We start from the raw sequence: 17,101 nt of genomic DNA, 5'->3' as shown, positions 1-17,101 counted from the left end.
GACCTGCTGCTGTCCAAAGGCAGCTTGCTCCCCAAGAGGTTTGTAACACATCTGTCAGGATTTTGGCCTAACAAGGTGATTCTTTTGGGGAGCAGGAAACAGCAACTTTGAATTTGCTGCGAAAAGGCAGATAGGCATGCTTACTCTATGTCTCTGCTGCTGGATCTCTACTAGTTTGGATGCACAACTGCTTCTCTGACACACACACACACACACACACACACACACACAACTCCTGGCCACTTGACATTCAGGTGGGTAGTTGCGCCAGTTCTTCAGGTCATAACCCAGGATCTCATGCAAATCTTTCAGCTCAAGATTGTTCTAAGAATTGACCTTTATTCGGTGTCCATTTGCTTAATTAGGTAATGCATTGTAGCTCCAATTCCCTGCTGTTTTGAAAAGATTCATTTTAATGGGAAAGTTTGCCTCCCTGCGGTACGATATGAGGCCCATTGATTTGGCCAGTTTGCACAATCAGACTCATGTAGCAAATGTTTTTTTCTTCTTCTGGACTCAGGAACACCAGGGTGCAGCTGTTTGCATCTGTGCGTTGAGAGAAAACGGCATATTTGTATGCATTCTCCCCCAAGGAAAATATATATATAGATAGAGAGAGAGCGCGCTTTCCTAGGCATGGTACTTAAACTGAACCCTTATTCTGTGGCAATCTAGTTCTCTGCGTAGATAATCCCTCCCACCCCTCTTTTTTTCAAACTAGCTCTAAATCATATATTTCCTGTTACAAAGCTTTCTGAAAATAGACATGGAAACCCTGAGGTTAAAAACAAATACTTTTTAAAGAAAGATGCAGTGCATCCTGGAGACTTGCTGCAAGTTTATTACTTACTAGAAGTCTACCATGAAATCAAAATTAACATTGGTATTGAAAAAAAGAAAGAAAGAAAGAAGTGGTGAAGAGAATATCCAGAAATTTAGAATTCTGATTTTGGGTGGTTGTGGTGGTAGCAGCTTAATGGTAATGGAGGAAAGTCTAAATCTGCAAGCTTTGAAGGAGTGAGTTGAGTGTGTGTTTAGATGTTTCCAGGCTGAAATGCCAGAAGACTGTTACTTCTAGTTCTTTGATAACAAACTGAATTAGCATTTAATAGTTTTAAAGCATTCTTGTTCCTTTAGATACCAACTTTGTACAAATTGAAACGTGGGTTAATCTTTGGGTTGACTTTCACCCCAAGCCTATGAATGTTTGCTCAGAAATCCCCCTGCGTTCTGTAGAGCTCACTCCTGGGTCATCGTGCATGGAATTTCAACCTCAGAATTGGGAAGGTGTGGGAGAGTCTTCCAGTCAGGAAACCAAAAGGACAAGGAATACTGCTAGGCCTGAAAGGGTAGCTTTCAGGACTGAAGCGGGCAATGATGACTGTCTAGGCAGAGGAAAGAAATATTCCAAGTCCAGGGCAGAAATTGAAGGCACTTGCAAGAGTCACTACAATGAGAATTTCAGCATTGGCAGAGTTCCCTTGTTTTCAGCTTCTGTTGACTTCTGATTAGTCCATGTTTTAATTTCCTGTTTGTGTGTGTTCTGTACACGAGTTATTTCTCCTGTTCTGAATAAAGTTTGTTTGTTTTTCTTTTGACTAATTTGGCTCTTGATTGTGCTCTTTTTAAGCATCTTGAGCACAGCTCGGCTGGTTTTTGGAATCCATCTTGGTACGCTTCCCTCCTTGAAGTTTCTACGCCAGTACTGTATATATATTTGCAGCTCCGTTTCCCTTTTCCCCTCACAAAAATGCATCTTCGTTCCATGTCAGAAGCACAGGGGGAAGGGAAGGCCGTATTCCCACAGACCAAATATACAATAACATATATATTCAAATCCTTATTTAATGGCTGGAAGGAAATGAATGGATTAGATCTCATCAGGCAAACAGCCTTCTAAGTGGAGACAGATGAAGTAAATTCAGATGACAAAGGAGCAAAAATCCACAGTCGGTTCATCAGGGGGGAAAAAACGAGAAAAAGATTTTAGGGAAGAATGTGAAAGTGAAGAAAATACAAGCGGATCATGGAATAGCTAGAAGCTTTTAATAGACCTATACTCAGTGGATTTGTCTTTTCTTTTTTTTTAAAGGAAGCACAAGAAATCTACCCCAAAACAAATAACTGGAAGGCAACAAAATTAATACTAAACTGTGTAACAAATATTGACACAGCATAATTGGACTACAGTGGTGATGTGGACCTACAACTAGCCTGTACAAATGACAGATGGAAAATGCTGAAGTGAGCCAAATTATACATGCAGGACGTGATTAGAAATATCAACACCCGCTGCGCAGCATGGGTATAAAGTTGCTCATGAACCATCGGTGCTGATGACATCTCTTAATGTTCTGCCTAAAACCCTGCTGGGAGACTGGAGCATCACTCCCAAATGGATTTACCCATTGTAAGAATGATTAGTTGCATGAGAAAAACCCAAACGTGCTGTGTGTAGCGGACATATTTATTCAAAATGGTGCTGATAGCAGACCTGCACTGCTGTCTCACGACTTCTAAGTGCAACCCACTGAATATACAGACTCCCCCCCCCCATTAAGCAGAGGTTACGTTTGTGCGCACAAGTGAAAATCATCACTTATGTGGGGGTTGTCAGTATTTTCATCCCTCCCATTGCAAAGATCACCAGATCATGTTTGTTTTACTTTCTGTCTGAGAGAAAGGAGGAGGCGGAAACTACTCTTCTAGACTTCCGTCCCTAGTACTGTGGTGGTTTTTCTTTGATCTGTCTAGAGACAAGATGGCAGTATGAGAGAGCTGCTTCTCTCGTACATGTTTGTTATGGTCTTTTATTTGTTTAATCAGTAGAAATAAATTAGGTATGCCACAAAACCTCCACAAAACCTTTCCTTCCGTTACTCTGCTGCTTTTGAGGTGCTCACATCAGCAAATGTGAGTCCACTGCACCAGGACCTATTCCTCGGGAATGCTGTGCTGCTGTTCCTGCGTTCCTGTGATTGGAAGGTTGGAGAAGGTGCTCCCGACACCCAGCCCATGCAGGCGCTGAAGATGTGGGCTGTACATGGGTGTATGGGGGGGGAGCCTCCCCCCCCCCGCTTTCCAGCTCTCTCTCCTGCTTTCTCTCTACACAACTCTTTCTTCAACTAGAGTTGAAGCTCTGGGGCTGAGTGGAGGCTGGAGAATATGTGAAAACATTGCTGTTGCATCAGCTGCTAGACGGGGAGGCTGAGCAGCCTAAACCAGGCATGTCCCAAGTCGGTTTGGGGGGCGTAATCCGGCCCGCTGGTTGGTTTAATCCGTCCCCTGTGTCCCAAAATACCTCAACAACTTCAATCCTAAAACTAAACAACTTCAACCCTAAGAAAGCTCAATAACTTTGGGGTAAAATCATAAAACTCAACAACTTCAATACTAAAAAAAAAAAGGTTAACAACTTTGGTCGGCCCTCACGGCCCTTCACTTCATCAAAAGTTTGGACACCACTAGCCCTAAACAGTGCTGTGCCTCTTGGGGGCTTCCTTGACACTCATTGAAGTCTTCAGGCTCCAGAGAGGGTCTCCTCATGAGCCACATGGACTCCCCAGCTCTTCCGCCATTTCCTGGTTTGAATCTATTTATTTTATTTCCCGATGCTGAGCATATATGCAGTTGCACATGAGTCAAATGTGCGTAAGTGGTGGGGGGAACGCCTGTATAAAATATACATTCTGTCCTTTGTGAATGTTGGTGATTTGTATTCTAATTGGTTGTAGCTGGACTCAGGGAATTACAGGGTTGCATTCATCTAAGACCTCCTCAGAGTAGGCCCTGTTGGAATTAATGAACCTGTTAGTCATGCCCATTAATTTCAATGGCTCAACTCTGAGTAGGACTAACAAAAGTTACAACTTTATAGATCCTCCCCACTTGAACCTTGTGCTGTGTGTTAGTTGCAAGAAGGTGTGTTTCATTCAAAAGGCAACCCATCAGTTTATCTTTGATCCATGCTAAAGCCTCTCTACCAGTAGAATTTTGCAGTTTCGCAATATAAAAACTATTAAGGTCCAGTGCATCGCAATTGATTTACAAATGGATGTTTTCCTGCTGCTATCTTTCCTATGAATAAGATCGTCCAAAATAAATCAATGGACCAGCCTCCCGTGGGAATTTGTTCAGAATATGAAGCGGTCTCTGCATTAATGGACTTTCCAGCAACTTTACATTCATGCTGGGCTGAAGATTTTGCTATTTCTGGTAATGTGCTGGATGTTTATTCGGCATTTAGATGTCCAGCATCTTTTCTGTCTTTTGTACCTGTTACTTTCCTTACAGATTACTCTTTACATCTATATGTTCTAATTGCACTGTGTTCATGCAATTCTAGGATTTTGTTCCCTACCGTATATTTTTGGGTGCATTCCTTGTGTTACCAGATTTTCTGTCTAGCTGACCTCATTCTGCCTCCCTTTTCAGTGCTTGTCCTTCACTGCATCTTGCATCTCTTAATTCCACAACTTTTTTTATGCCTTGTGGGCAGTGCTATTTTTCTACAAGGAGGTGCTAGAACTCACCACAGACGCCTCTCTCGTTCTCTTAGAATGGCAACGGCACCCACCTGAGTTCAGGTGAGTTCCAGCTGAAAAAAGCCCTGATGGCGAGAAGAATTACTTCCTATGCCTGCTCTCAGCTGTGCTTTAAGGAAGGAATGCTGGGCAGCTGGAGTCTTGAGTGGGAAACACTTCTGTGCCATCATGTTTCTCTTGCTGACACAAGAGACCAGTAAAAGGAAAATGATTCCATAGGTCCAGCCTTGCCTTGAACATATGTCTCTCTCAATTACTTTACACCTGCAGTTTCACAACTCCTTGTCATGGATGCTGCTACTGGATGGAGCCTTGCACTTGGGTACATTTATTTATGTGGAATGTATCAGGGACGTGGGTGGCGCTGTGGGTTAAACCACAGAGCCTAGGACTTGCCGATCAGAAGGTCAGCGATTTGAATCCCAGCGATGCGGTGAGCTCCCGTTGCTCGGTCCCTGCTCCTGCCAACCTAGCAGTTCGAAAGCATGTCAAAGTGCAAGTAGATAAATAGGTACTGCTCCAGTGGGAAGGTAAATGGCATTTCCGTGCGCTGCTCTGGTTCCCCAGAAGCGGCTTAGTCATGCTGGCCACATGACCTGGAAACTGTACGCCGGCTCCCTCGGCCAATAAAGCGAGATGAGCACCGCAACCCCAGAGTCGGCCACGACTGGACCTAATGGTCAGGTGTCCCTTTACCTTTACTATACTAGGGCAACCTTATCATGAAGTTGATATAAGCTTAGCTGATAGATAGAAGTTGCCTGAATACAGTCATTCTTAACAGCTGATTCATACTGGCAAGTACATCATTTGAGTCCTCGCTACCTGGCAAGTTGCAGCTGAATGTTTGAACAATGTTTGGCCGGGCGATTGAGATGACATGATATGAAACACTATCATCGTTGACATATGCCAGTGCCATATGAACCGATCCAGACCCTGAGATAACATATCTTTAGGTGCCAGGCAAAAAATTCCTCTTCCCCTGGGCCTTTGGCTGGTTAACATTTTGTGACCCTTTAAATGTGTCTGTGGGATACGGTTATTGGCTGTTTTTGCTTTATTTTGTCTTCATTTTGCATTTTTATGTTGCAAACCACCCTGTGGTCTTTAGATGATGATGATGATGATGATGATAATAATAATAATAATAATAATTATTATTATTAATACCCCGCCCATCTGGCTGAGTTTCCCCAGCCACTCTGGGAGGCTTCCAATCAAGTGTTAAAAACAATACAGCATTAAATATTAAAAACTTCCCTAAACAGGGCTGCCTTCAGATGTCTTTTAAAGAGAAGATAGCTGCTTAATTCCTTCACATCTGATGGGAGGGCGTTCCACAGGGCGGGCGCCACTACCGAGAAGGCCCTCTGCCTGGTTCCCTGTGGCTTTGCTTCTCACAATGAGGTAACCGCCAGAAGGCCCTCGGCGCTGGACCTCAGCATCCGGGCAGAACGATGGGGGTGGAGACGCTCCTTCAGGTATACTGGGCCGAGGCCGTTTAGGGCTTTATAGGTCAACACCAGCACTTTGAATTGTGCTCGGAAACGTACTGGGAGCCAATGTAGGTCTTTCAAGACCGGTGTTATGTGGTCTCGGCGGCCACCCCCAATCACCAGTCTAGCTGCCGCATTCTGGATTAGTTGTAGTTTCCGAGTCACCTTCAAAGATAGCCCCACGTAGAGCGCATTGCAGTAGTCCAAGCGGGAGATAACTAGAGCATGCACCACTCTGGCAAACAGTCCGCGGGCAGGTAGGGTCTCAGCCTGCGTACCAGGTGGAGTTGGTAGACAGCTGCCCTGGATACAGAATTGACAGCTGCCTCCATGGACAGCTGTGAGTCCAAAATGACGCCCAGGCTGCACACCTGGTCCTTCAGGGGCACAGTTACCCCATTCAGGACCAGGGAATCCCCCACACCCGCCCGCCCCCTGTCCCCCAAAAACAGTACTTCTGTCTTGTCAGGATTCAACCTCAGTCTGTTAGCCGCCATCCATCCTCCAACCGCCTCCAGACACTCACACAGGACCTTCACTGGTTCTGATTTAAAAGAGAGGTAGAGCTGGGTATCATGAAGAATACCATGCAAAATAAACTAAGAAGTCAAAACCTGATGACAGTGCAGTTGTCATGTACTAATACTTGTTTGGTGGAAACCCATCCTAAGTAGCATTAGTGCTTGGCTCTTAGCTTGAGTTTGCTTCCTGGCAGCGACAGTATATGGACACAGATTGGCAAAGGAAGATCTGGCTCTGTGCTTTCAGCCATCAGAACATAAAAGCTCGCTTTTAAATAGATAAATGAAGGGATTCCTTGCACAGTGAACTCTTCGTCTCAATATTTACATTGGGCTTTTCCCCGCCCCTTTACTTTTGTGTGGGATTGTTTTACTAGACACAGGCCAGTATTGTGCGTTCCTATTAGTGAACCACAGAGCTATATGGTGCAGACATGCCTGCCCTGCCTTCCCAATCTCCTGCAGACCTCAGGACCCCCCGTGATAATTTTAGCTCTGCTAATAACAGCTCAGTCACACCTTGCTGATGGTGATTGTTAGAATGAGGTTGAATCATTAGGGTCTCTTGAGCTCCTCTGAAAAGGCATGTTTTACAATCTTAATGAATGCCATGAACTGATATGGAAATTGCCAAATTGCTCTTAATGAAACCACCTCTAACTTCATACTGCAACGTAATTGCTTTTAATTGCTAATTTTCTTCTGTGCCGTTGTGCAATCAGGAAGCCTTTGTGTGTGTGCTTTTGTGTTTCTAGCCTTCTTTGCCCGCTGTAAAAGGGGGAGAGAAATTAGATGCACTTGTTTTGAAGTGTTTGGAGTGCAAGGACCTGGGCTTTAACCCACATTTCATTTCTTCTGCCTCAAAGTTGAGTGTTGTGGGCTTGTTTTATTCTAGGGTGTGCTCGATTCCTTCTCATTGCCTGCAGGGGGACGTGTTGGAGATAGAGGAATGTTTAGCCTTTGCCTGCTATAAAATTGAGCCAAAGTCAGACTTCAGATCAATGTCCTATAAATATTTTTTTAAAAGGCTTGTTCTGCTGTTGATCTATCTCCCTCCATATCCTGCTTATCGAATTTAATTTAGAATGTCTGAGGTAGGTTAGGCTGAGAGTGAGTGATTGGCCCAAGTTCACCTAGTTAGTGAGTTTCATGGCCGAGTGGGGATTCGAACCCTGGTCTCACAGGTCCTATTCCAACGCTCAAACCACCACACCAAACCACACTGGCTCTCCAGGAGGCTTTTCTTGTGGTTTTATGAATCAGCTGCAATATGACATAGGAGGCCTTGCTCTGACAAGTGGCGGAAGAAAGGACAGAGTTTCTCTTCTTAGTCTTCCGTATGGTTCTACTCCCTCAGCGCTGAGCTGAGGCTCTGCAGGTCAGAGATTGGCGCTTGGGTGCAATGGTTGGCTGGATGATGTTCAAGAAGCTGACATCAAAATCTGCTAAGATGGGAAACCAAGAAGCAGAATTGTGGTTTCCAGCAACTGGCATTCAGAAGCTTCACTGCTTCCAGCCGTGGAGGCATTGCATATAGTCATCATGGTTGGTAGCCTCCAATATCCCTCCTCTCCATCCTTGCCTATCCTTCTGCCTGCATTCCAGCCCTACTTCAGATAGTTTACACCAGGTTTCCTCAACCTCGGCCCTCCAGATATGTTTGGCCTACAACTCCCATGATCCCTAGCTAGCAGGACCAGTGGTCAGGGATGATGGGAATTGCAGTCTCAAAACGTCTGGAGGGCCGAGGTTGAGGAAGCCTGGTTTATACCAAGTTGGCTCCGCCTCTTCTGGTTCCTGCATCACTGATCTATGAAACACCCTTGTTATGTCACTTGCCTTTCAGTTCTCTCTGCATGGCTATCTGCTGGTTTCTCAGGTCTTGCATGTTCCTCTGCTACCATGAAGGGGTGGGGAGTGCATTGGGAGACTAACCCCACCTTTATTCGTAGGAGTGCTGTTTCTGACTCTCTGAAGCATTTTATTTATTGGAAAAGTTACAAATGTTCCGTTTACAAAACTCCCAGGGGCCTCCGGAAAATCATTAAAATGCTATCAAATACAACATGACTTTATTAAATTAGCAAAAGCAATAACAGCACAGCAGAGTTATTAGAACCAGCGGGACTGGTAAAAAAATAAAATAAAAAATCAATTTAAACCAGCTTTGATGACATGCTGGAAGCACTGGGCAAATTGCGATGTCTTTACCCAGCACCCAAAAGACATCAGATTTGGTAACCTGTGAGCACCCCTGGAGTAAACATTCCACATGCAAGGTGCCACAACTGAGAAGGCCCTCTTTCCAATGACTACCAGCCTAACTTCAGAAGATGTTGAAGAATCACCATCAAGGTTTGGGCAGGCTCATATGGGGAGGGAGCCAGTTCTCCAGTGTCCCAAGCCATTTACAGCATGAAAGATAATGTCCATCCCTTTGAATGGCGACCACTGGAAATGCACTGGTGTAGCAATTAACCCACTTTGTCTCTTTTCTCATTATGCTACAGAGCATTTATCAGTAGGTTTAACCAAAGCCCTCTGCCCTTTTGCTGCGACACATGGAATTCCATTTTGATTTATGCACCTTCAGGCAAGGAATTCTGATGGACGCAATCTTCTGCTTGTTGTTGTTTAGTCGTTTAGTCGTGTCCGACTCTTTGTGACCCCATGGACCAGAGCACACCAAGCACTCCTGTCTTCCACTGCCTCCCGCAGTTTAGTCAAACTCATGTTGGTAGCTTCACGAACACTGTCCAGCCATCTCGTCCTCTGTCGTCCCCTTCTCCTTGTGCCCTCCATCTTCCCCAACATCAGGGTCTTTTCCAGGGAGTCTTCTCTTCTCATGAGGTGGCCAAAGTATTGGAGCCTCAGCTTCACGATCTGTCCTTCCAGTGAGCACTCAGGGCTGATTTCCTTCAGCATGGATAGGTTTGATCTTCTTACAGTCCATGGGACTCTCAAGAATCTTCTGCTAGCCCATCAAAAAAAAAGTGTGAGCTACCACATTACATACATTTCCCCAATGAAAATAGGGACGTCCCATTCCATAATGATAATTTTACTATTTATACCCCACTCATCTGACTGGGCTGCCCCAGCCACTCTGGGTGGCTTCCAAGATATATAAAACACAATCAAACATTTTAAAAAAACTTTCCGATAAAGGAATGCCTTCAGATGGCTCAGTGATCGGATAACTCCATACCCTCCAGCATTACTCCACTGAAAATTCTAAGGAAAAGTGGGACATTTAGGATCAAATCAGAAACTGGGAAGGCTTCTCTAAATCACGGACGTCCCTGGAAAATATGGACATTTGGAGGGTCTGGCATTAGGGTATGTTGAATTTTTCAACTTTCAAAATCCAAAACTGAGGGGTGCTAAAAAGTTGCAACATAGCTTGGGAGTTCAATAGCTATTTTGGTTGAATTAATATAATTTAGTTTTGCCTGGTAAGTAAAATTGCAGAGAAATCATTAAAAATGATTGCCAAGTACTTGCAGTTTTGTTATATATTAATATTACTTTTTATTATAATGATTTAGCATTACCTGACATTTTCAGAAGGTAAAATTATAATTCTTTGGTTTTCCCAAAAGCAGTTGATGTGCTCCTTCATCAAAGGTAGACTTACCAAGCAAAACCTCCAATCACAAAAATAATAGGCGATTTCAATTCCTCACACCCAAAAGTGTGTGTGTGTGTGTATGTGTGTATGTATGTATGTGTGTGTGTGTGTGTGTGTGTGTATGTGTGTGTGTGTGTGTGTATATATATATATATATATATATATGGTTTTGGTGTCCTCGGGTGTCTTCCCGTGTAAAAGTTGGGGTGTCTAGGCGACGTTTCGACGAGGTCTCACTCGTCATCTTCAGGCTGGTGCTTTCGGCTTCTTGTTACTGGAACAGAGCAGGATCTCAGTGTTTGAGTTCCTATAACACTGAGATCCTGCTCTGTTCCAGTAACAAGAAGCCGAAAGCACCAGCCTGAAGATGACGAGTGAGACCTCGTCGAAACGTCGCCTAGACACCCCAACTTTTACACGGGAAGACACCCGAGGACACCAAAACCTGCATTCCTGTACCCGTGAAAATCTACGAAAGCATATATATATATATATATATATATATATATATATATATATATCCCACTCATCTGGCTGGGTTTCCCCAGCCACTCTGGGCAGCTCACAACTGAATATTAAAAACACAATACAGCATTAAACATTAAAAGCTTCCCAATACAGGGCTGCCTTCAGATGTCTTCTAAAAGTCAGATAGCTGTTTATTTCCTTGACTTTTGATGGGAGGGCGTTCCACAGGGCGGGTGCCACTACCGAGAAGGCCCTCTGCCTGGGTACCTGTAACCTCCCTTCTCGCAAGGACCCCTCAGTAAAGAAATTTGCACAAATTAAGCCTCACCCCCTGAAACGACACACCCTACAACGACATGCTCAGAAATTGACATGTTTCCACTTTGGGCAGCAGAAAAACCTATGATAAGTGGGGGGAGAACCTTAACGGGTGGTTTTTGAGTTGCTAAACCAGCCGCCTTCAGCAGACTGTTCCATCCACCCCACTGGTATCCCTTTTAATGAAGGCTACATCAGTTGCTGTCAGGAATGAGTTCTGCAAAGCCATCAAGGGCAGCCCTGGCAACAACGCATTGTAGTGGTCTAAGCAGGTGGTGATCGAAGCATAGGTAAGTGAGCCTGTTTTTCAAGTCTCAGTATTGCATGCTAACTTTTTTTTGGAATGACTATAACTTCACCAACTTCTCTTCATATTGCTTCAAGCAGGGATGAGTGGGAAACTTCAGTAGAGTGAGTCACGTCGACCGGGACTGTAAACACAGCCAAGTACATAAAATCCACAACAAACCAAGTTTCTGGTGTCTGAGGCACCCTAGTCAGGCATCACCCAGTAATATTGTTGGAGAAAAGAAATAATCAGTAGCACTACGCAGGAAAGGGCTGTCTCTATTCCCGTTGAGTTGTAAGGGGCAAGGTAAATGGGCTGTACAGTGGTACCGCAGGTTACATACGCTTCAGGTTACATAGGCTTCAGGTTACAGACTCTGCTAACCCAGAAATATTACCTCAGGTTAAGAACTTTGCTTCAGGATGAGAACAGAAATCGTGCAGCGGCGGCGCGGCGGCAGCAGGAGGCCCCATAGGCTAAAGTGGTGCTTCGGGTTAAGAACAGTTTCAGGTTAAGAACGGACCTCCGGAACGAATTAAGTACTTAACCTGAGGTACCACTGTAATTAGCACTTCCTTTCCCCAAAATACTGGTCCCAGGGATGTGGTTGCAGGTTTAGCAGCCGCATCCCAATGGAACCCGGCTATACCTCTTCCCATAAAAAGAAATGGACTAGGCTGCCTATAGCTGCACTCAAAAATTCTCATCTCCTGACAAGATTATCTTAATTTGTGCTGCTTATGGGTGAGAAGCATCTGGAGAAGATTTCATCCAAGGAGGGAACTCGTTCCTGTGTCACCATAGGATGAACTAAGCCTGCTTTGAGCTTTCTGATTCCCCTTTTGAAACATGCATTGGGAAGGCGTGTGAGGGAATAAACCTTTGGGCTCGTCAAGATTTCAGAACCAGCCCCCCACTCATCTAAATTAAGATTTATTCAATCTTAATTTGTATTCCAGAGTATTCCAAAGCCTCTCATATAGGCTTTGCTTGCATCCCAGATTATTTTCCTATCTGTGCCTTGTTTTTCATTTATTTCAAAGAATTCTTTCAATGCTTCTTTGCCTTTAATTACCCTTTTATCATCTCTCCATAATTCATCATTCATCCTCCCCCTCCTCCTTGTATGTTTTTTTAATTCCATATGTAAAGGAACCCTGACCATTAGGTCCAGTCGTGGCCGACTCTGGGGTTGCACGCTCATCTCGCTCTATAGGCCGAGGGAGCCGGCCTTTGTCCGCAGACAGCTTCCAAGTCATGTGGCCAGAATGACTAAGCCGCTTCTGGCGAACCAGAGCAGCACATGGAAACACCGTTTACCTTCCCGCCGGAGCAGTACCTATTGATCTACTTGCACTTTGACGTGCTTTCGAACTGCTAGGTTGGCAGGAGCAGGGACCGAGCAACGGGAGCTCACCCCGGCGCGGGGATTCGAACCGCCGACCTTCTGATCGGCAAGTCCTAGGCTCTGTGGTTTAACCCACAGCGCCACCCACGTCCCTTAAAATTCCATATGTATCCTTACTAAAAAAGAAGAAGAGGGGAGCTCCTTGAGAGTTGGCTGCTAGCACCTTTCAACAATCTAGGAATCAGAATTGTAGCTGCAAAGGTCATTCCAACCCCCCCCCCCCACAGTGCAGGAATCCTTTGCCCAACATGGAGCTCAAAACCCGTAACCCTGGGATTAAGAATCTCATGCTTTACCATCTGAGTTAGCAGCCAGGGTGGTGGACGTAAAAGAGGGAGATTGGGAAATGGTTTTCAGTCTATTCCTGGTAGAGCCATTGAGTGACACTTCAACTCCTGTATCCTCCATTTACTGTATTTTCTGCTCTATAAGACTCACTTTCTCCCTCCAAAAAAGTAAGGGGAAATGTGTGTGCGTCTTACGGAGCGAATGCAGGCTGCACAGCTATCACAGAAGCCAGAACAGCAAGAGGGATTGCTGTTTTCACTGTGCAGCGGTCCCTCTTGCTGTTATAGCTTCTGAGATTCAGAATATTTTTTTTCTCTTGTTTTCCTCCTCCACAAACTAGGTGTGCCTTGTGGTCTGGTGCGTCTTATAGAGCGAAAAATACGGTAGTATTGACCCTGTTTGGGACAGCAGGAGGAAGCCTGGGACATCTTGCATCACACAGCTTCTCCTGCCATGTAGATCTCTGTGTGTCCTCACAATCAACACTTGTTTAGTAAGAAATAGAGCTGTTTTTGCTGAAAGCGGCAGCTGTTGATGTGCTTTCAGATGCCGGTGTGTTTTCTTCTCCTTCTGTGGGACCCAGTCATTGGGTCACAGAATGATAAAAATGGAAAGTTGGTTCAGATAGTTTGCTGATGAAAAGGAGGTTTCGGGATGCAGTGAATCAACTAACTGCTGCAAATATGATGTGGGAAGATTTTTACCGTATTGGAACAGGATGAGAATAAAGAGGGGGCATGAATAGGGAGCTGAATGAAGCAGGAAGGGAATGAGATCAGTGCAAGAGGTACTGATTGAAAGGGAGCATCTTTCCCACTGCAGCCCTTGTGATTCTGTTCAAGCTGCCAATTGCTTCCTCTGAGTCAGCGCTTAGTCACTCCTCGTTAGGGAGCCCTTGCTGGGATTGAGCTTTCTTTAGCTGCTTTCCTCACAAGCCACTGCTCTGTTGCCCAGCCCTCGCTGCTAGGTTTGAGACACCTGGAGGAAAAACAACAGCATCCAGCTCATGCTTTTGTTTTGCTTTGTGCAACCTGGGTAGACTAAGCTGGTTTGGAAAATGGGCTAAATGCTTATGGCATTCTGCACGCTTGGAACTTTCAAGGGCTCTGCAAGAACCCAAAGCTTGGTGAGAGTGAGACAATATGGTGCATTGATTATTATCTTGCTGCAATTCTAGAATTCGCATATGCTAACAACAGCTGCTTCCTTGTGGTGTAATGCCATGCTGCTAAGAGTGCAGCTGTTGGAAATGGCCATACTGGTAAGGCTAAGGATGTTTCTCCTTCCTTCCTGAGCACCAATGTTTCTAGAATAATGTGGGATAACACCACAGGGAGGTGGTTCCCACATTAATTTGGATGCATGCGAGACAGCCCACCACAAGCTCCAAAACACTTTTTTGTTGTTAGCCGTGTCCGACTCTTCGTGACCCCATGGACCAGATTACACCAGGCACTCCTGTCTTCCACTGCCTCCCACAGCTTGGTCAAACTCATGTTTGTAGCTTCGAGAACACTGTGCAACCATCTCGTCCTCTGTCTTCCCCTTCTCCTTGTGCCCTCCATCTTTCCCAACATCAGGGTCTTTTCCAGGGAGTCTTCTCTTCTTATGAGGTGGCCAAAGTATTGCAGCCTCAGATTCAGGATCTGTCCTTCCTGTGAGCACTCAGGGCTGATTTCCTTAAGAATGGATAGGTTTGATCTTCTTGCAGTCCATGGGACTCTCAAGAGTTTCCTCCAGCACCATAATTCAAAAGCACGAATTCTTCGGCGATCAGCCTTCTTTATGGTCCAGCTCTCACTTCCATACAAAACACTTGCCATTTCCACCAAGAAGCTGCAAGCAGCATAATGGTCTTCCCCACATTTTATCTTCACAACAGCCTTGTAAGATTGGTTAGGTTGAGAGATAGTGACAGGTCAAAGGTCACCCAGGGAGATTCTTGGCTCAGTGAGGATTTGAACCCTGGTCTTCCAGGTCCTGGTCTGTCCTTCGAGCCATTCTGCCACATCAAAACCATGTGCAATGCCTGAGACTGACCCTTGGTTCTCGAGGGAGGAAAAGGGTGCAGTTGGGGGTACTGTGTGCATGCACACTTCTTCAGATACACTTCAGATACACTTCAGATACACTGTGTATCTGAAGAAGTGTGCATGCACACGAAAGCTCATACCAAGAACTAACTTAGTTGGTCTTTAAGGTGCTACTGGAAGGAATTTTTTTATTTTGTTTTGACTATGTGAACATGAGGGATCGAGTCACCTCGATGGACCCTGAGCCTAATCAGACAGACTATGAAACATCTCAGACCAAAATGGGCAGTTTTACAAAGTACCGAATCAGGGCCCAAACCAAATCTTGCCGTTGGTACACTCTGAAACTTTCTTTTTTGGTGAAGGGCTGACATTTTCAGGAATTGTCTGCCCAATACAATCTGCATGCCAAACATCTGACTAATTCTAAACCTGCCAACCCAAGCTAGTGAAATGTTGAAAGTGACCATTAAATTGAACAACCTTTGTTTTATAAGGATATGTGAACATTTCCTTTGATTGTTAATAACATCTGTATTTTGGATGCTCACTATATATTCTGAGCGAATAAAATAAATTGATTTATGTGCCAAAGTAATCCAAATCCTTTGGCATCAAATCATAGTATGTTTTTACATCTTTCCTGGTACCCTTGAGTGTGGTTCTTGGGAGGCAAGCTGAAGTTCATATGTGAAGCGTGGAATTGTGGTGTGAACATGCATACCTCACTTAATTCTGCTTTCGCAGTGGAATGGAGCTATCATGTTACAAACACAGATGGAACGTCAGGCACCCAAGGTGGCTCCTTTAAAAGCAAAGGCTTCGCTTTCTTGGCAAAAGAAGGAAAGATTTGCAATGTGATCTCAACCAACCTGGCACACTGTAAGATCTTCAATCAAAAGTATTGACTTTGCATGAAAATACCTTATACCAGGCATGTCCAACAGGTAGATCGTGATCTACTGGTAGACTGCGGGGAGTTCCTGGCAGATCTTTGGCCCCTCAGTGATCTCCCCCCCCAAAAAAAAGGGGAAAAAAAACAACAAACAACTTAGGCTTCCTAAAGAAAGCTTAGCAACTTTGGCCCATCCAACGATCACTTCCAGTTTTTTATACTGTGAGTAGATCACAGTCTATTGGGAATTGGACGTCCCTGGCTTATACTGTAGAAACTGCCAATTAAAGAGAAGCAGTTTTCCATTTACATGAACTTTGACTAATTTGAGCCCTTAACCTGTGTACAAAAAACCCCCTTGTCTTACAAGAAATAATTAACTATTTAGAAAATAAGGGGATTGTGCCAACACCAAGTGATATTGTGCCAACACCAAAGCAAATACAATTGTTATGTTTTTCTTTAGCTAAAGATGCTTGATTACACAGCACATTAATGGCTAGAAGATACTTGCTCAATACCTTCTGTCAGCCTACTGAAGCATCCATCCTGTTTTCTGTGGGCAGGTGGCAGAGAAGTCTATTTTAAAGCAATTCTCGAAAAGGCCAAGCGAGTTTCCACCATGACTACATGTTTAAGCTGCCTGTGTATATACCCCACATTTATTGGGGGAAACAATGTTTGCTTTATATGTACAAAGAAACAGTAGAGGCTGTATATTCAAAGATGAAATATACGAAGTATGTGAATTAGTCATAAATTGTATGCTGTTTCATTTGATAACGGGTGGTAATCTTATTGGGAAATATTCATTATTTAAACAGCATGGTTATAATTAGAAGTAAAAGAGTTATGTCTGGATACTGGAAATATACATTTCTCTCTAGTTCTAAGTAAAGGTGTTGTTGTTTTTAAACAACTTATGGTGTTGTCATGAACTGCCAGGGCAATGAGGAGGTGGCAGAGGATTCCAGCTATGGATTGTATCCAGGACTGGGGCACACCAGGGCAAGCTGGCAATGAGGAAGGAGAGATTGGTGTAGGAAGAACTCACTGGGTGACTGAGGACGATGAGAGGATTGGGGGTCAGTGCACAGGAATGAGAGCAGCAGGACCCATCACCAGAGCCAGAGGGGCCACTGTCCCCATGAACATGGCGGGCTCTGAGGCCTAGGGAGCAGAGGGTGACATGCTCCAGGAGGCTGAG

This window comes from Podarcis melisellensis (assembly GCF_964234715.1).
Source record: "Podarcis melisellensis genome assembly, chromosome: 17".
NCBI lineage: Eukaryota > Metazoa > Chordata > Lepidosauria > Squamata > Lacertidae > Podarcis > Podarcis melisellensis.
Note: the sequence above shows the minus strand (reverse complement) of the source record.